Source organism: Garra rufa, chromosome 21, assembly GCF_049309525.1.
Source record: "Garra rufa chromosome 21, GarRuf1.0, whole genome shotgun sequence".
In the NCBI taxonomy this organism is placed as follows: domain Eukaryota; kingdom Metazoa; phylum Chordata; class Actinopteri; order Cypriniformes; family Cyprinidae; genus Garra; species Garra rufa.
Window position 1 is genome coordinate 14,774,979 of NC_133381.1, and position 21,465 is coordinate 14,796,443.

The following is a 21,465-nucleotide window of genomic DNA, read 5'->3' on the forward strand; positions in this document are numbered from 1 at the left end:
AGCAAATCAGCATATAAGAATATTTTCTAAAGGATCATGTGACTGGAATAATGATGCTAAAAATTCAGCTTTGAAATCACAGGAATAAATTATATATTATAATATATTCAGATAGAAAGCGGTTATTTTACATAGTAAAAATATTTCATGATATTACTGCTTTTGCTGTATTTTTGATCAAATAAATGCAAGCTTGGTGAGCAGAGAATTCTTTAAAAAAATAAATTTAACATTAAAAACTTTTGACTGGTGGTGTATATACCATGTTTATATACCACAATTATTATTATTTTATTTTTTTTGCCTACATGTTTAGTAGGGATCGACGATTATTAATAATTATCCAATTATTAGTACCGATATTTAGCATTTTTATGGTTATCGGTATCAACCATTTTCCAAACTGATTTGCAGATAAAATATTTGAAAGCATTTAAATATATGTAGCGGTTCAAAATAATAGTTATCGGTCTACTTGATCTGTAATAATCGGTATCGTCATTGGCTCTGAAAAACATATCAGTCAACTCCTAATGTTTGGTGTTGATTTAAATATAAATAAAAATAACACTTATTTAAAATATATTTGTAATTATTATGTGTTTACTGTCACTTTTTATCAATTCATCCATCAAAAGTGAAAGTCTGGACTCTGGAGACTACTGTTTGGTAATATTAAAATGAGTTAATCTCAATGTTGTTTATTGTACCATTTTAATTGAAACTTCAGTTTATCATTTGTGACAACCATCATGGTCTATACCTTATTATAGGAAGTGTGTGTGAACCCCATCCTTAGTCATTTCCCCTCAGCGAGAGGTGTGAGTAGGCATGCTGTTGCTAGTAGTAACCATATAAATGAAAATGACAATGACAATATACACCAATTAAGAAGAATCTAAACAAATCTATTGAATTTGCCTCTCATTCTGTTGGTAGGTACAGAGACGCTCAAGGCCAAATGTTATTAAAGTTGCTTAAATGAAAAGTAAGCCACTTTACTTCACTTAAATAGACTATTCTTCATCCCACCTCCACTACAGCTTTCCAGCTTTAATCACTCATTTGAAGAAACTTTGAAATTCACCTCAGGTTCAGGGCTCTTAATTATAGATAGTGAGTCACCTGTCAACTTCCCATTAGCTTTATAAACATACGAGTTCAAAAAAAATCACCACAAAATACACTAATGATTTAAGTGAGACAGCATTCAGATCTCAAGGGAGAGAATTTTGATAAATTATGTCTCAATGGCAACGTGAAAAGGTTTCACTGAATGGATTTTATTATTGAGAAATGGGAAAGTAGATTGTTAAAAAGGCTCAAAAATGTATAATACTGTTTAGCAAAGCATGAACTATATGTTTGTTGGTTAGAAAGAAGCTGAATGTTATTTAATGGTTTAGATAAGCCAAAAGTGAAACATTTGTTGTCGTTTTATCAACCCAATATTGTTACATGTACTTTTTTTTTAGATCACACAATCAGAAATGAATCACTTGAGAACTGAATCGGAACTCTCAGTGGAGGATGTTCAGGTAATAACTTTTTTTTTTTTTTCAATTTTAGGTGTGTTTCACACTTAAAGAGCCATTCGGACTACATTAATGAGGCTTTTGAATAAAATCATACAATTTTTGACATGGGTGTGAATGAATGTGTGATCTACAGTGCCTTGCGAAAGTATTCATACCACTTCTTTTTTCACATTTTGTTATGTTGCTGCCTTATGTTAAACTACTTTAAATTACTTTTTTTTCCCCACATCAATCTACACTCCCTACTCCATAATGGCAAAGCAAAAAATAAATTTTTTGGTGCAAATTTATTAAAAATAAAAAACTGAAAAGATGCCGTTGCATAAATATTCTTACCCTTTTCTGGGACACTCGAAATTTAGCTCAGGAGCATTCATGTTGCTTCTAGATGTTACTACACTTCGAGTGGAGTTAAACTGTGGCAAATTCATTTGAATGAGTATGATTTAGAAAGGAACACACCTCTCAGAAAAGGTCTAACAGCTGAAAATGCATATCAGAGCAAAAACCAAGTCCTGAGGTCAAGATAACTGCCTGTAGAGCTCAGTGACAGACTTGCGTTAAGGCAATGATCTAGGGAAGAGTTCAGAAAAAAATCTGCTGCATTGAAGGTTCACAGAAGCATGTAGCCTCCATTATCCATAATGGAAGACGATTGGAACAACTAGGACTCTAGAAAATGTCTGCCAGCCCCCATCCAACCTGACAGAGCTTGAGACGTGAAAAGGAGGCAAAGAATGGCAGATAATTGCCAAATGCAGATGTGCAAAGCTTGTCACATCATACCCAAAAAGACTTGAGGCTGTAAAAGTGCTTCAACTATGTACTGAGTTAAGGGTATGAATACTTATGCAATGTACTTATTTCAGTGTTTTATTTTCAATCAATTTGGAAAATTTGCAAATCTGGTTTTTGCTTTGTCATTATTTTGGTGTATGGAGTGTACATTGATGTGGGGAAAAACTAATTTAAAGCAGTTGAACAATGCTGCAACAAAACAAAATGTGTGCAACTTTTGGTGTTCTTGAGAATTCAGGGATTGCTTTTCAGTTCAGTGATGTGGGACCGCGGTGGTGTAAATCCAGTACCCAGGGCTAATTGTGCCAGAAGTTGAACTGGGACGAAGGGGGATTGCTTTTGTTTGCACGCCTTACATCATGACCAATCTTCTCCACAAGCAACTCTTGTTCTTTTTAATGACTTCCAAGTTTCCCAGTGATTGTGGGGTTTGTTCATGCCTCATTTTGTTTAACCGTCAAATCTCTAAATTCCACCTTGTTTGGAGGAGTGACGGAGAACAGAGAGATTACGGCGGAGGGTTTTTGTAGGTTGAGCCGCAGAGTTCTGGCGTAGAGTAGGTGCAGAGCTGCTTGTGCCACTCCAATCATACAGAAGCACCTGGTGGTTATTTGGCTGTAACACTTAGTCTGTCTGGCCCTTCTTTGTTGGCGTTCCTGTGACAAGAATGTAAAAACAAACAAAGTTGTCAAGGAGTTCGGCAAAGTGATATTGAGGGCTGACGTTGACAGAAACTTTGAAAGTGAATAATGGCAAGCGTGTGCGTAACTAATACTCTCCGGCTTGACAGATCACAGCAATAAGAATGATGTTCAGTTTTAACTTGTACACCCTCTTTGTTAATGATAATAATCTGATGTGACAATCTGAGAGTCTGAGTTTGGAAAGCACCTTAAATCCTGACACAAATCACAGCTGACAGTCAGGATGTTTCCAGGCAGACAAATATAGCGTGATGATCATAGATCTACATCAAGAGCTTGCTTTTTTATTCTCATGAATATCTGTTTTTATGTCTGAATGATTTAGCAAGTCCCGTTAAGTGAAAACTAGCAGATTTGAATAATGGTATTTTGATAACATGGCGAAGCATTTCTGAGAAGTGAGTCTTCCATGTTTAATAGCGAATGTGGGATGGTTGGCCATTGACAGTCTTCTAAATATCTGCTCTCTTTATGCAGCTTGCACATATAAATGGCAACCTGTGCACCAGCGTTCAATGCTATTTCTTTGGATGGCTTCCAAACACATTTGTTGCCATGTTGCAAGCTATGAATATACTGTTAAATTTTAACCTCATGATGTCGCCAGGTTATATAGTGCATCTTCAAATGCTTAGAATTTTGCCTGGAAGTTCCCAGAACATTGCTATGTAGTTTTAGGGCAAATTAGCATTAGTGCACAATTCCATAAAAATGCCAATGGGAGGGTAAAATTCTGTGTGTGATTTACTGACAGAGTTGCCAGATTGTTGCTATGCATTTTCGGAACTGTTCTGACAACACACTCTCACTCCCAACTTGTCACATATTCCAAGTTGACGCTTGGTCAGGACCCCTTTGTGTACCTCTTTAGCGCCATTTTGGACGTGCAGAGCCCTCCGTTGCTTTAAATAAGAAAACTTTTTCCTCAATATGTTGACGCGAAAGGCATTGGTAATTTTATCGTCATGATTAAATGACATATTGGGTAATAATTTTGCCATTATTGCACATATGTGTCACAGTCAGGCGGGTTGAGGAGTGGAGATGGAGGAGGAGAACCGGAGTAAATGAATATATATAAGTTTAAATGAAAACACTGAAAATGATAACAAACAAACAAAAACCGGGAGCAAGAAATGAGCACATGTAACCTTAAACGACGGACAGCTGGGAGTGATCAGACACAGACTTAAATACACAGAACATAGGGTGTGGTAACAAACAAGATAACGAGATGATGAGGGGGAAATACAAATATGGGCATAGACTGAACCAACTAAGAACAAACCAAAAGGGGGAGACAAGGACTAAACCATATGGACTAGAAACAGAAGGGGAAAAACATTGGGAAAATAGAACAGGACAGGACAAAATACTGACATTACACCCCCCTCCCCAAAAGGCGCGTCTCGCGCCATATAACATCCATAGGGGAGGGCGGGTGGGCGCCCTGGAGACCACTAGACAGGAATACAGGAACCACAGGATACAGGGGTGGTCTCCAGGGCGGATCAGGGAGCTCAGGAAGCCATGGCCGAGTAAACAGTCCAGGTGGCCATGGCGGATCTGGGGGCTCAGGAAGCCATGGCCGGGTAAACAGTCCAGGTGGCCATGGCGGATCTGGGGGCTCAGGAAGCCAAGGCCGAGTAAACAGTCCAGGTGGCCATGGCAGATCTGGGGGCTCAGGAGGCGATGGCCGAGTAAACCAGGGGAGTAGCCCCCCCAAAAAATTTTCTTGGGGGAACTTAAGGCATAGTCCAACCATGAGAGCACGGAAGGGCGTGCTGGAGGAAGCGCCGGCTCTGGAGGGCGCGCAGGAGAGAGCTCTGGCTCTGGAGGGTGTGCAGGAGAGAGCTCCGGCTCTGGAGGGTGTGCAGGAGAGAGCTCCGGCTCTGGAGGGCGCGCAGGAGAGAGCTCCGGCTCTGGAGGGCGCGCAGGAGAGAGCTCCGGCTCTGGAGGGCGCGTTGACTCTGAAAGGCGAGCAGGAGGGCACGCTGGAGGCGTCGGCTTTGGACGGCGCTCTTGAGGAGCGGACTCTGGACGGCGCTCTAGAGGAGCGGGCTCTGGACGGCGCTCTTGAGGAGCGGGCTTGGGAGGACTGGACGACCCCAGCGGAGACTCTGGAGAGCTGGGCGTCTCCAGCGGAGACTCTGAATGAGCAGGCTCTGGGCGAGCGGTCACTGGAGGGCTGGGCGGAACCAGCGGAGACTTGGGGAGAGCAGGCTCTGGGCGAGCGGTCACTGGAGGGCGCTCTGGCGGCGCGGTCACTGGAAGGCTGGGCGGAACCAGCGGAGACTCTGGGAGGCTGGGCGGAACGAGCGGAGACTCTGGGAGGCTGGACGGAACCAGCGGAGACTCTGGGAGGCTGGACGGAACCAGCGGAGACTCTGACTTGGCGGTAGCCGTCTTGGGTGCAGATTCAGGCTTGGCGGCCATCTTGGCCGGGGACTCAGGCTTGGCGGCCATCTTGGCCGGGGACTCAGGATCAACGGCCATCTTGGTCAGGGATTCAGGCTTGGCGGCCATCTTGGCCGGGGAACTCAGGCTTGGCGGCCATCTTGGCCGGGAACTCAGGAACGGTGGCCATCTTGGTCGGGAACTCAGGAACGGCGGCCATCTTGGCCAGGGATTCAGGCTTGGTGGCCATCTTGGCCGGGAACTCAGGAACGGCGGCCATCTTGGCCGGGAACTCAGGAACGGAGGCCATCTTGCGTGCAGACTCTGGCGTGGCAGCCATCTTGAGGGCAGATAGTAACATGGTGGCCAACTGGTGAGCAGACTCTGACATGGCAGCCATCTTGCTTGCAGACTCTGTCATGGCAGCCATCTTGCTTGCAGACTCTGTCATGGCAGCCATCTTACTTGCAGACTCTGGCGTGGCAGCCATCTTGCTTGCAGAATCTGGCGTGGCAGCCATCTTGCTTGCAGAATCTGGCGTGGCAGCCATCTTGTTTGCAGAATCTGGCGTGGCAGCCATCTTGTGAACTGGCATGGAGGCCATTTTGCGAGCTGACGCTGGCCTGGTGGCTGACGGGCTTGAGCGTGGAGAGGAAGCCGGCAGGCTTGAGCGCTGGGCGGAGGCCGGTAGACTAGAGCGCGGGGAGGAGGCTGGCCGCATCGGGCTGAGGACAGCGGCGGAGCTTTGGAGGATGACAGGGGATAGGAGACTGGGCTGGTGGTGCGAACCGTTGGTACGGTATGTGGGGGGTCCCGGCGGATGGCAGACTGGCGCGATGTGCCGTGCTTCAGAGGGGGCTGGATGATGAGACTCAATCGGACTGATTTCTTCAACTTCGAAATCAGACCCATTTAGAAACAGAATGAGATTGACTAGCTCGATCAAGGGGAATTTACAGGCTGGAAGATCGCAGCGGATAATCTCATCATCCAGTCCCAAAACAAACACGGCACCAAGCGACGCATCGGGCCAGCCTACCTGATGTGAAAGCTCGAGAAACTCCTCCACATATCGCTCCAACGATCGCCCGCCCTGCCGCAGTCTGCATGGGGATTCCTCAGCCCGGTTCATTTGTGGTTTTGGGTCCGTCGTTCTGTCACAGTCAGGCAGTTTGAGGAGTGGAGATGGAGGAGGAGAACTGGAGTAAATTAATATATATAAGTTTATTAAATGAAAACACTGAAAATGATAACAAACAAACAAACAAACAAACAAACAAAAACCGGGAGCAAGAAATGAGCACATGTAACCTTAAACGACGGACAGCTGGGAGTGATCAGACACAGACTTAAATACACAGAACATAGGGCGTGATAACAAACAAGATAACGAGATGACGAGGGGGAAATACAAATATGGGCATAGACTGAACCAACTAAGAACAAACCAAAAGGGGGAGACAAGGACTAAACCATATGGACTAGAAACAGAAGGGGAAAAACATTGGGAAAACAGAACAGGACAGGAAAAAATGCTGACAATAAGTGGATTGTGAGGGTTTTTTTTTCAATGTAAAAAGTCAAAACCTGCCCCTTAACATAACCATTTGTCAATATAAAACACAGGATATAACAGGTATATGTGTGTAGACAGTATATTGGATCCATGCAGTATTTTGCTGTGACATTGAGAATTGTGACATCTCGCTGCTATTTAAAGAAAATATATACTTGGTATATATTGCTGTCTTTAAATAAATCACAATAATCATGATTACGATATTGACCAAAATAATCATGATTATTATTTTTGCCATAATCGAGCAGAACTAGTATGAATACATCAACCCAAATGGCAATTGTTTAAAATAAAAGCATAGTAGGTTTTCTAATCAATTTTAATAATTATGTAGTAATTAAAAAATAATTATTTCAGACATAATTCATGGCTGCACATTTTGGATGAATAGTGTTTAAATATTAACATTTTAGTACAAAAATAGGCCTATTGGATATAATATTATAGAATATATCTGGTCTGGTAGCTGCATACAGTCTAGCAAAATCACACATACGCATATAATCTGAACACAGCTTCTGTACTGCCCTCCATTAATAATGAAAGACTTCAGATCTGTTTTTCGTCAGATAGTTAAAAACTATAGCATAGCACAACTAATTATAGATTTATCTATCAGAAGGCTTGAGGAACTATGCTTCAAAATCCATTTCACGCAGTTTATTGCAATTTTTCTTTTATTGATTATCAGTCATGAACTTTCATTTTAGCTTGCACTCATGTACTGTAGCTAACATACAGAAAGATACTGTATTATGCTGTGGACATTGTAAACACATACAAGTCCTGTTTGCTGAAGGGGGAAACTGGTTTGTTAATGATCCATTTTATTGAACTATCCACACACTGGCAAGTTCTCCCATTCACCTTTTGTTCTTTTTCCACCCAGTGAATTTATAGACACTGGCCTGTTTTTGGTAAATGACCCGATGTCGTGGAGTAATTTCTCTCAGCCCTGAGCGCCATAGTTTGGACTTTAATTTATCTGAGCAGGCTACACTGAGAGCGAGTCTATGCAGTTCCAGTGGTTGATCATGCAACCAGCAGCAAAAAGCCATGACCATATGTCTTCCCCCGCCGTGTGGGAGTGAAGACCAGAGCAGGTGCTCGGCTGCCTTTCCCGGCTGTTGCAGGCCTGAGTGCAAGTCGACGGGAGGGAAAACATGATTACTCAAATAAAGATTCGCTGATAGGGAGGAAAACAAATCTACTCAAACATCTGCAGCCAGTGCTTAAACCCACAGATCGTCTCTGTGAAAATAGGAAAGGGGAAAAAATCTAAACGCTCTTTCTGGGCTGTTATGAGGAAGATTTCATTATAAGGTTTCCAGACCAGTGCTGTGGTCAATTTTGAGGAGAAAAACTGATATCAGGAGATGGATTTTGCTCATTACGGGCAAAGAAAAAAATCAATATGCATGGTGAATTTTACATTAAGAATCGAATTTAAGTTACATTTATGTAACAGCTGAATTGCTGTAAAATGTGTGCTAATTATTAATTATTAGCTGCCAGCATTATTGCAGTCGTGCTGAAAGGAGAAAAAAAAAAGCACTGAAGAAGGCACCACTAGAGTGCCATTAAAGGGATAATTCACCCCAAATTTTTAATTGCATCATTTATTCATATTCATGTCATTCCAAACCTATAAATCAACTGACTTTCCAACACACTTTAAGCATCAATTTTCGACATGCAGGGTCCTCCATTGCTTTAAATAAAAAACCTTTAGCATCAATATGCTGATGCAAAATGCATGATTAAATTACATATTAGGTAATAATTTTGTCATTATTGCATATATGTTGGGATTTGTTTTGTTTTTTTCAATGTAAACAGTCAAAAAAATGTTTTACATTACACTATTTACATATTTATGAGCATGTCACCCAACCCCTGCCCCTAAACCTAACCATTTGTCAATATAAAACAAAGGATATAACAGGCAGATACAACTACAGTCACAGTTTATTTAAAAAAGTATTATTATCCCAAATCTTCTGAGGCAAAATGATTGACCTGACCAAGCACCAATATGTGAGAACATGTTGGACTTTCATTGCATTTTGTGTTTTTCTTACTTTGTGTTCCACAGAAGAAAGTCATTCAATTTTGAAACAACATGAGGGCAGATAATGATGATACAGTGTTTATTTTTGGGTGAACTGTCACTTTAATAGGGCCCTATGAAATCTATTTTATTTTTTCCCAAATTCTGTTTTATTTTTTTTCAAATTCCACTTTTTTTTCTACCGTGTTTTAATTTTTCTGCATTCTTTTTTCGTTTTAATGGTAAAATTAAAAAAAAATAAATAATTAATCAAAAAGCATGTCCAGTCAATTGAAATTATGAAGCTCACACAATTTAACAGCAATGTAATAAAAGCTTAACAAAAGTTAAATTTTTATTTTTTACAATTTGTTTTATTTTGACCAAATTCTGTGTTTTCTGAAGAACTTTTGACAGGTTGCTGTAAGGACCTTTAAGTTTCTGTTTGTATTTGTATTTGTATTGTATTTTCTCAAAAGAAACTGTAAAATGCTTATGAAGTGACTTCAGAGCAGTTCTGGAGATTATGTTTGTGTTCATGTTCTCATATTCTCCTGGGACCCATAAAAATTTGATTTTTGAAGTTTTTTGAATGTAGTATTTGTTCATGTCATTACATTGTTTAGAGCATAAGACAAAAATAGAAAATTAACATTTTTGAAAAATATTTTATTCTATGTCCTCTGTAGAGGACACTAGAACTCAGTTTTTCTTAAACAATAAAATGCCATGAATAGACATAAAAAAATAGTTTTAAATCACCAATCAATTTTTTGGTTTGAGGATTTTTTATAACAAACTTTAAGGATGATTCTCAACTATGTTAGAAAACATATAACAAAACTATTTGATAAACTATTTTGTTTTATGCAATATGTGTGTGTAAAAAATTCCATAAACTGTTTTTCTCATTAAACAGTGTATCTAATTTGCATATTAATGTGTTGCTGTTGGGACAGCATGTTGAAAAAAATTGTCATCATTGGAGTAATACGTTTTTTTAATTAAGTTTTTAATAGTAATATCTAATATTTCATAAGAATATTGATATATAATTTATTTTTCCTATTCAATTGTTATGTCTCCAAAAATGCATAGTAAATATGCTTTTAGTCTTGATGTCATATATGAAATGACTGAAAACACTGCAAGCGTCATGTGCAGTTGTAGTAAACGAAACCACGCACCTGCGCCATTCATTCACACAGAGACACACAGAACATGCAGAATTCATATTATTTAGTATTTTTGCGGCTTAATATTCACATGTTTTGACCCTCTTTTAATTTATTAATCAAAAACAATTTGGCAAATTCCGCGACATTCAGCGCTATACAGTAAATTTCATTTGTATAACTGCTTGCACGATTCAGTCCACGTTTTCCACTTTGTGGAAATCATAGGCCCCTTTTGCAATAACCTGCATGAGACAGTTTATCTATTGTATCCAAAAGCATAAAAGCAACTTTTAGAGACACCTAAACTGCACCACACCTGACTTGTGTTGCCAGTTCTTGCTTCATGTACTTTGTACTGATGTGACATTTTCCTGCAAGCATTACATCCGTCTAATAGTCTCTCTTTTCCATTTATCTGATCTTTTAGAGATGTGACTCAGAGGTCTGACACACCAAGATTTCATTTCCTTGCAACACTTAATGCTACTACAAATGAAACGCATTTACCATGGATTCTAAAAGAATTGCTGTTATATAATGAAAATTCATAAACACATTTCTGAGGATTTGTACCCATTTCTGCTTAACACTTTTGTACAGACAGAGCAAAATAATACCTCTTTTGTGCGGGTGAATGGGTTTTACAAAAGTTTTCTAAATGAAAGTTCCTGCCTGTTGTGTCATTCTGTTAAATGTGTTTCAATTGCTTTGTTTTGATGTTTCAAAAATGTATGTTTTTAGTTTGAAATTAATGGGTTGTTGACACATTACTTGTCCATTAATTTTTTTTTTAATCAACATCAAGGTTTTTTAAGATTCAAATTAATACTTCTGAACTGAAGTGTGTATCTGTTCTGTGACTGGTAATCTCTTTTAATTTTTCTCCATTTTTAAATACTTAATTAGTTCAGTTTAAATGTCCATGTGTGATTTTTTTTAAAGTTAAGTACAGATATTTTATGTTGTCTCTAATTCATTTGAGCTCATTAAATCTGTATGCATACACTGTAAACAAAATCTGTAGAAATTACAGTATTACTGGCAGCTGGTTGCCAGTAACTTACTGTAGATTTAAATTTATGCTATTTACTGGCAACAGTTTGTTCAAAGTTAATTGAACATTAAACATTAACAAGTCTTTATCTTTACAGAATAAAACTAAAATAACAGCCTCATGCAAAGCATTCTGGGAACCAAAATCTGAAGGAAAAAAAAACAGAAAAAGGTTGATGAAGGTTTCTGGTTCCCAGAATGCTTTGCAGTAGGTTGTTATTTTATAGTTTTATTCTGTAAAGACAAAGACTTGTTAATGTTTAATGTTCATTTAACTTTGAACAAACTGTTGCCAGTAAATAACATAAATTAAAAATCTACAGTAAGTTACTGGCAACCAGCTGCAGAACTACAGCAAATTTTTTACAGTGAAAATAATACAGTTATAAAATAATATAATAAAATAGTTTGGATAACATGTCACATAGAAGATAGTATGCTGTTTAATCACCACTGACTAATTAATTGTCATTTATTTAAAAAAAGTATTAATTCTCAAGTATATAGCTTCCACATGTAACTGAATCTTTTTCATTTAAATCTGTATGTTTTATTTGTGTCATGTTGAAATCATATAAGCTGGTTTCTCTAATACAAACCTCCTTTTAAAAAACTGTTCTAACATATAAGGCATTGAGCGTCCATTGCTGCTATATATAATTGAATCGTGTTGACTTTTGTTGGCAGCTGTCAAAGATGTGCTGTTTACTGCTGCCTGTCGCTCCGTCTGTTGTTTAAAGAAGTATGAATAGACACTGAGAGGTGAGGACAGTGACAGACATTGGTTAAGGCTCAGTCAGACATGAGAGATCTGCATTTGTTTCCTCTGGTAAGAGTGAGAGAGGAACTTGAGCCCTCTGTGTTTTCTTGTAACACAGCTCTTTGTCTTTCTCCCTGTTGGAAGAAAGCTCATCTTCTTTTCTCAACTTTGCAAGTCGTAAGGTCCCCCTCCCTTCATCCGCCTCAGAAGTGTGAAAGCTTTTCTCCAATCTGAGCTCAAAAGGGCACCATTAGCTTCTCCTGAAGGTGGTGTGATGAGAGTCCAGTAAAATGTCATCGTCTAATCAGGAGAAAATGCAATAAGCAGCTTGCTAGTGGTTCACATGCCCAAATAACACCATTTTTGTGTTTGTGTTTATAGCTTTGTGCTCTGTTATCAGCTTGAAATTGGCATGTGGGCACTAAAAAGTGTGTATACACTATTTGAGAGTCTCATTCATGTCCTCCATTTTCATTTGACTCTTTTATGATAATGTCCACTATTTGTTGGCTGACTTTATCTTTGTATGTGTGTGTGTGTGTGTGTGTGTGTGTGTGTGTGTGTGTGTGTGTGTGTGGCCCTGGACCACAAAACCAGTCTTAAGTAGCACGGGTATATTTGTAGCAATAGCCAAAATATATTGTATGGGTCAGAATTATTGATTTTTATTTTATGCCAAAAATCATTAGGATATTAAGTAAAGGTCATGTTCCATGAAGATATTTAGTACATTTCCTACCGTAAATATATCAAAGCTTTATTTCTAATTGGTAATGTGCAAGCTTATTTATTCAGCTTTCAGATGATTTATAAATCTCAATTTAAAAAAAAATACACTTTTGACTGGTTTTGTGGTCCAGGGTCATATGTATGTTGAAAAAAAATTGAAAACTCAGCTTTGCTATAACAAATTAAATAACGTTTTAAATATACTAAAATAGAAAACAGTTATTTTAAATTGTAGTAATATTTATATATAGTTTTTTTTTTTTTTAATTGATGATGAGCCTGCATTTATTTTATTTTTAAGTACTGCAAAGCATTACAATTTTGAAATATTTTTACTATTCTAAATAAATGTTTTCTATTTATATATATTTAAAAATGTAATTTATTCCTGTGATTTCAAAGCTGTATTTTTAGCAACATTACTCCAGTCACATGATTCTTCAGAAATCATTCATTTTGCTGCTCAGAAAACATTTTAATTTAAAACATTTAAAAAACACTAATATTATTATTGTTGAAAACAGCCGAGTAGAATTTCTTTCAGGTTTCTTTGTTGAATACAAAGTTCAGATGAAATAGAAATCATTTGTAACATTATAAAAAATCTTTATCATCATTTCTATTTTGATCAATTTAAAGCATCCTTGCTAAATAAAAGTCTGTTTTTACTATTTTTATTTATTTATTTATTTTTTTTCTAAAAACATTTATTGACAAATTGACACCTATATTAATGTATAACATTACAAAGCTTTTTATTTCGGATAAATGCTGATCTTTGGATCTTTCTATTCATCAATGAATTAATTGAAAAAAATGTACTCAACTGTTTTTAATATTTATAATAATTACATAATTTTTGATAAAATTTCTTGAACAGAAAATCAGCATATTAGAATGATTTCTGAAGGATCATGTGACTGGAGTAATGATGCTAAAAAATTTAGATTTGATCACAAATAAATTACTTTTTAAAATGTAATAAAATAGAAAAAACATTTTACAATATCACTGCTTTTGCTGTTTTTACATCAAATAAATGCAGGCTTGGTAAGCAGAAGAGAGTTCTTTAAAAAACATAAAAAAATCTTACTGTTCAAAAACTTTCGACTGGTAGTGTATTATGTAGACACAAACTTTTATTTTATTTTGTAAGTAATTAATTGCAATTAATCAATTTGACAGCACTACTCTCTCTCTCTCGCCTTCTCTCTACTAACACATTAAAAATCTTATGGTTACTGGTAATGTGTGTGTATATTGTTATATATATATATATATATATATATATATATATATATATATATATATGTATGTATGTATGTATGTATGTATGTATGTGTGTGTCTATAAAAAAAGTCTTTTTTAGGTAAATAGCCAAATAATAATTAGTTAATGTGCAGTCAGATAATCATTTTCGTAAACAATCATTAAATAAAAAAAAAAAAACATCTGCACTTCACTCTAAGCTAAATTAACCTATTAAAAAGTTTTTTTTTTTTTTTTTTTTTTGCCAGCAACATATAAATCTGAATGTATTTCATTATTTTATAGTATATGATTTAAAAAATCTTTCAGCTCTCTATCTACTGCCTTTCATATCACAGCTCAAGGCAGTTGCTCAAAATGATCTGCATTCTTTTGATGTCAATTGCCATTGAGATGAATGGGAAATCTAACAGATCGTTTTCTCCAGGTATTACAGACCTCCTTGGTCGTAATTCTTAAATAAAGCAGTGTTTTGACAATGTTATTCACATATTCACCAGAATAGCCATAGGAATGGCATGCCAAGTTGTCTTTGCTTATTCAACCTGGAGTACACTTATCACTTTTATCACATTTAAATTAAACTCACAGTTTAGCCGCTCTGTGCCGAACACTCACAAAGGGATTCTTTTTTCCTTCCTTTCATTTTTTTTTTTAAACCGTGGATGGAAGTAATTAGCAATGGCCAAGCTGCTACGAGAGGTGCAGAGCCCCATTACATTAATCAGCATTTTTCAGCATGTCAGAAAGGACGCATATGAAAGAGAGCCATCTGGTGGGGGCTAAAGATGGACAGTGATTTAAGGCATCACATCTACTCGTCATTAAACACCCTCACGGCAAATGTCAAGAGGCATTAGTGTGGGAGCTGGTCGTGGTGTATAATGATGAGGCCTTTGTGAAATGTATGGCGAGCAGGCTCCGACAGTACAGTGTGGGCTACCTTAATTTACTCCAGGAAGGGGATGGAAAGGTAGGTGGAGAGATAGTCGTTGTGTAATAATGACTCCTCATCCATCTTCAGGCAGATCTGAAAATGAGATCATTCGCACTCTAAGTGGGAGTCTATCGCCGCTGCTCTGCTAGTGTGCGGGGTGGAGATCATGGGGATAATCGTTGTTTTAGGGCGTGCTGAAGAGAATGAGGGGCTTCTGATGTATTGATATCGCTCCATCACAACAAAGTAGGAAATGCGGTTCACCCTGTGTTTGAGGACTTTGGATGCTCTGACTGCATCCGGATCAGTGATGCTGTAAATTGCATTCTAATCTCTGATCTGTGTGGCTTGGGCATTCACTGGATTTTCATTCCCTCAATGAACGGCCGAGTGCTACTTTGAATCATAATATAAATGTTATTGTATAAATCGGCGTGCTTTGGGATAATTGGGGAAACTTGATTAATTCCTTTGACATTGATGAGCCAGACTTTTAAATGCTGCTGAGCTCAGTTGCTAATATATGGGTCCACTGAGCCACAAAATAGGAGACAAATGAATGATAATTATCTTCCGGAGCGTTGAAAACAATAAATTCCACAATGCTTTGTTTTGCTATTTGGGCACTGCATGGTGGCTTTGTTTCTTCTTTCTTTTTTTTTATCTTTTTTTTGCTTTTTTGGCAATTACATTAATGCAAGAAGCAGAAGCTATTCAGTACAGAAGTAAGCATGTTACTATAAGACATCAAGGTCAGTTTTTTTTTTTTTTTTTTGATTGTCAGGTTTAAAGGCAACCCAGGCTCATGAAAATACGTGCCTCTATTTACAGTTCTGCAACACCATAATTACACAGTTTCAAAGTAAAATGTGCATAAAATGGCACTAAAACACACGTTAAATACGTGACCGTTGCACGTTTTTATTATGTTGGTACAGGCACGTATTGCTGAGTTTTTATTACTCTGCCTGAGGTACATATTGCGGCTGTATAGAATTGAAATATCCAGGAAGTGTCGCTAAAGGTTTATGCTCTATCGTGTTGGAAATATCCTCTAAACCCAATCCTTAACCCTAAAATCCTAACCGATAGTGTTAACAAATCCTAAAGTGATACAAAACGTATTTGTTGATACAGCTGTGCTATTTTAACCTCATGCGGATTTGAGCTGTTTTATCGAACCCTGGTTTCACAGAGTTTGCACCAGAGCTCTTCATTACTCAAGTGCAATGCCGTATCGCGTGAGCTACCAAACAAACTTGCTGAATTAGAAAATGTGTGTATATGAAGCTCTATTTGTGTTGACAACATTCAAAAGTATCAGTTTTTAAACTTAAGGGTGTTAAAATAGTTTTAACATGTCATAACATAATATTCTGCAAGTAATTGTGTGAAAATTAGGCTTTAATAATCAAAACTCTGTACCTGTGAATCATACTTTGTGTGAAATGGAATAAAAGTAGTCGAGTTTTAGTGCCTCTAGTGTTTATTTCAACTAGAAACTGCTATTTGTACATATAGGTATGTTTTTCAGTTTTACAGAATTTTAAATAGAGGCACATATTTCCAATTAGCCACTTTTACATGGTGTTTGCATAAAAATGCGTCTTAGCAGTGTGTGGACACAATCACCCTTTAATGATAAAATCCATTCACACCTTTTTTTAATCCCCACAAAAACTAAATGGTCTCAATTATCAAGCCGTTTTAATTTTCTGAGCAGTATGATGTCATACTGATCAAGCTCCGCCTACAACTGCTGTCCGCCATATTTTATTGAGCTTGAGCAGCTGTAGCGACGACAATCTCTCGTAAGCAATGCAGGCGTTTTGTAGTTTGATGTCAGCAGAAAATAAAGACTCTTATGTTCACTTTTACATCTAAGACACTGGCAGTGTTAATTTTGACAGCAAAGTTTGATTTAGTCGTAGTCATAGTCTTTTGACTAAAATGTCATTTAGTTTTAGTCATATTTTGGTCATCTAAATTGTTTTAGTCTAGTTTTAGTCGACTAAATATCATAAGATTTTAGTTGACTAAATCTACAGTAGATTTAGTCGGCTAAAATCTAATGGGTTTATTTAGAGTGCAATGCATTTATTAAGCATTTCTCTAAAATGACCTCTCATTATATAGGTTTGATATTAAGGTTTTATCATGATAGACACAGATTTAACCGCTGTGGTACGAATCATGACTTTATATTACAATTAAATGAAACCACTTCTCATAAAGAAACAGAACATAGTCTTCTTTTCAATAAAATGCCAATGTTATGTAGGCTAATTATTCATTCTTTATAACAAATTGTTTACCACATTCTTAATTCTTTTAAGCAGATGTATTTATTCATATAAATACATTTAGATTAACCTTTATTAGGGCTACTAAAGTGATTGAGCCAAAAACAGTTTGATTAACATCAATTCCACAGACAACAGCAAATAAATTAGGCTGCTGTCCCTTTAAAACCGAATGCACGGATACAATGTACTGAACAGGTCAGATATTCTACTAACTGTTTACATTCACCTAAGATGTAACGGAGTGTGTTTACGTGAATACTCATCAAAACAGACAATTCAGCATCATTTTGTGTATATTTCTCTGTTCATGCGACAGGAAAGAGTACTGCTTCGGTGTGTGCTTTAAAAAAAACTGACCGAATTAAGTTCTCTTTTGCATCGTCAACTCTATCCATATACTCCCAGATATTTACACCTTTAAATGTTTTTTGCAACATGCAGCAAGTGTCTGTTAGCTTATGTCCTGCCAGATAGATCAATAGGCTATGATACAGTTCAAATGTACGCATCTAACCTCCTATCCATGCAGCAGATTCATTTTAAATGAATTTTCGTCTCAATTTTCTTTCGTTTTTATTTGTTGACGAAAATAAATACATTTTCGTCATAGTTTTGTCATTTAAAGCAAGTTTTTATTTCGTTATAGTCTTGTTTTCATCTGTGAAAAAATGTTATTCATCAATGAAACTAACACTTCAGTCAGGACACAGTGGATTAGTTTTGTTTTGGATGGTAACGTGCCACAGAATACACAAAAAACGGAAGAGGGTGGTGGAGTAAGCAGTAACTCATTATAATTTAAAGAGACATGCCCTGAAATGGGTCACTGTGAATATAGCTGTTTTTGACGAGGTAAAAAAGGGTGTTGTTTTACGCGACCATTCATAAATTTGAATCAAAGTATGTTGCAGACATTTTATGATGACCCTAAAGAATCATACCAGCTTGTGAGAAATGGCCATCCGATGTCCCTTTTATGTGAAGGGAGACATTTATTTTCATTAAAATTATAAATGTTCTTTCCAAGACTTATGTACAGATAGATAGATAGATTTTATATCGAGTTGTCAAGTTCTTGCATTTATGAACATTAATGGTGTTCATCTCTATTCTCTCTATTTTCAAAAGAAGAAAAGCTGGTGGCACTTAATGATGCTTGTGATGACACAGTGCTGCTGACCTTTAGGACGGGGGAGCAGATGCTTCCTCCCTTTTGTGAAAAAGGTCACAAGCGCTTTGATGTGAACACCACTGCCAAGGTGATTAAAAATGAAATAGGACCTGCTTCACACATGCCTGCATAAAACAGCATTATCTATCTATCATTCTTGCAATTTGCATCTAATCCTGGCAATACAAGGTTTGTCCACCTTTGAGCTGATGAAGACACCCATCAGCAGAGCATGAGTTTCGTTTCTGACATGTGTGCCATTGTGAGTAATCTCCCAAGGCCTAAACATTACAAAGTCGCATTCAAGAACCTGCTTCAGCCTCAAACACAAAAGATTACAGCTGCATTAATGCTTCTTTAAGCTCTAGGCCGGAATTGATTTATGTAGGACGCCGTGTGCCGGCAATTGGTTAACAGATTTTCATGACAGCATCGGCTCATCAGAAAATTCCACCGACTGGCTGTACACAGGCGTAAGGGGAGAGGGAGAGATTGAGTGCTGTGTTGATCAGGGATCGGCCTTGTTTCACACACTTCCTGTTTTATTGATTACAATGATTTGTGTGGTTCAAACTGGACATTCAAATCTTTCATTGTGTCTTTATTCAGTTACTGAATTGTTATCCAAGACAGTCTTACATAAGTACACTCTCTGATGTTTCACACTGCATAAACAGCATGTATCCAGTGTGTATTTATTTCTGGGCATAAATTATCAAATTACAGTATTCACAGTTCCCACATATACGCAGCATATACAGTTGAAGTCAAAAGTTTACATACACCTTGCAGAATCTGCAAAATGTTAATTATTTTACCAAAATAAAAGGGATCATACAAAATGCATGTTATTTTTTATTTAGTACTGACCTGAATAAGATATTTCACATCAAATATGTTTACATATAGTCCACAAGAGAAAATACTTTTTTTTTTTAAATGACCCTGTTCAAAGTTTACATACACTTGATTCCTAATACCGTGTTGTTACCTGAATGATCCCTTGTTTGTCGTGCTGTTTTTCAGAAAAATCCTTCATGTCCCACAAATTCTTTGGTTTTTCAGCATTTTTGTGTATTTGAACCATTTCCAATTATAACTATGATTTTGAGATCCATCTTTTCACACTTAGGACAACTGATGCTCCAGAAGAAAAAAATGATGCATTAATAGCCAGGGGTGTAAACATTTAAACATTTTTCTTATTTTTATTTAGTACTGCCCTTCGGAAGCTACAGAGAATACTTACATGTTCCCCAGAAGACAAAATAAGTTACATTTACCCTGATCTTCAAATTAAAAAAGTTATCACCCCCAGCTCTAAATGCATTGTTGTTCCTTTTGAAGCATCAGCCAGCATTTGAACCTTCTGTAATAGTTGCATATGAGTCCCTCAGTTGTCCTCAGTGTGAAAAGAAGGATCTCAAAATCATACTGTCATTGTTGGAATAGGTTAAAATACACAAAATGCTCTGGGGGACCTGAAGGATTTTTCTGAAGAACAGCAGGCAGCTTAACTGCAAACATGGACAAACAAAGGACTCATGAACAACTATCACTAAACAAAACAAAAAAAAAAACAGCTAGCACAGTATTCAAAATCAAGTGTATGTAAACTTTTGAACAGGGTCATTTTTTATAAATTCAACTATTATTTTCAATTATGGACTATTTGTAAAAATATTTTACGTGAAATATCTTATTCAGGTCAGTACTAAATAAAAAATAACATGCAGTATGATCCTTCTTATTTTGGTAAAATAATTAACATTGTGCAGATTCTGCAAGGTGTATGTAAACTTTTGACTTCAACTGTATATTAAAATCATTGTAGACGCGCAGCTGAAACTTTGAAACTTAATTTTTGTTGCGCGTAGCATGCTGATGTAATATGTAAATCATTGTAAAAGCAGTACAACTTTTTTTTAAAAATATGTTTACTGGCTTGATGTAAGTTACATATGCAGTGACAGACACACACACAGCACGTTTTATTCGGTAAATTTGACTGATTCCTTCTAATTACTTATAAGATCTCTGGGACAATTTGGGATTTGGGTTCCTTTAATTATCATTTTGGATGTAAATGTGGTCCGCCTCCTCATGTAAATTAGATTCCGCAACAATTAAGTTCTCAGTGGCCAACTCCTGATACCATTTTATAATTTATGGATGTTATTAAAAGGAATTCTCAATGTAGTAACCCAAAAATCACTCTAGCTTGTTATGCTGCTGCTTGACTTATGTGCTGCTCATGTTCACAGTGTGAAACAGACTTTGTAGTGAATGACTTGGCAGTAGCCTGAAGGATATCATCATCATCTTGTTTTAATATCTTCCTGTACAGTAGTTACGCAAAGGCTTTGTTTATAGTAATTGTAACATTTAAAGGAATATTCCAGGTTCAATACATGTTAAAGGAGTAGTTCACTTATATATATAATATACACTTGCAATCAGAAATATTCAACCCCTAAAGAGTTTTAAGGATTTATAAATAAAAATCTTTTCAAAGTGGATGGCTTCTTAATGAGTTTAGTGATACATAAAATCAACACAGAAAATGTGTAACAGTATATTTTGTTAAGATCGCCATGTCACAATTATTCAACCCCTATATAATATTGTTGTTTTTAAAGCTTTCTGACAGTTTTTATGGCCTGAAGTGGTGCTGAAACATCATTAAGCCTTTGGGAACTCTATAACGATCCTTCATTTGCTTCAGCTGTGATGCATATATAAACCCCGACCATGAAGGTGTTCAAGGTGAGTTGCAATCATGGAAAAGACAAAGGAGCTTCTACAAAAGCTGAGAAAGGAGATTATTTCATCACTTCCGAAGGGTCTTGGGTATAAGAAGATTTCCAAAAGATTTAACATTCCAAGAGACACCATTGGGAGCATTATAAGGAAGTTTACAACTTATGGAACAGCTGCAAACCTGCCTGGCTGTGGAAGAAAGCTCAAAATTTCATCAAGGGCCCTTGCCAACTTAG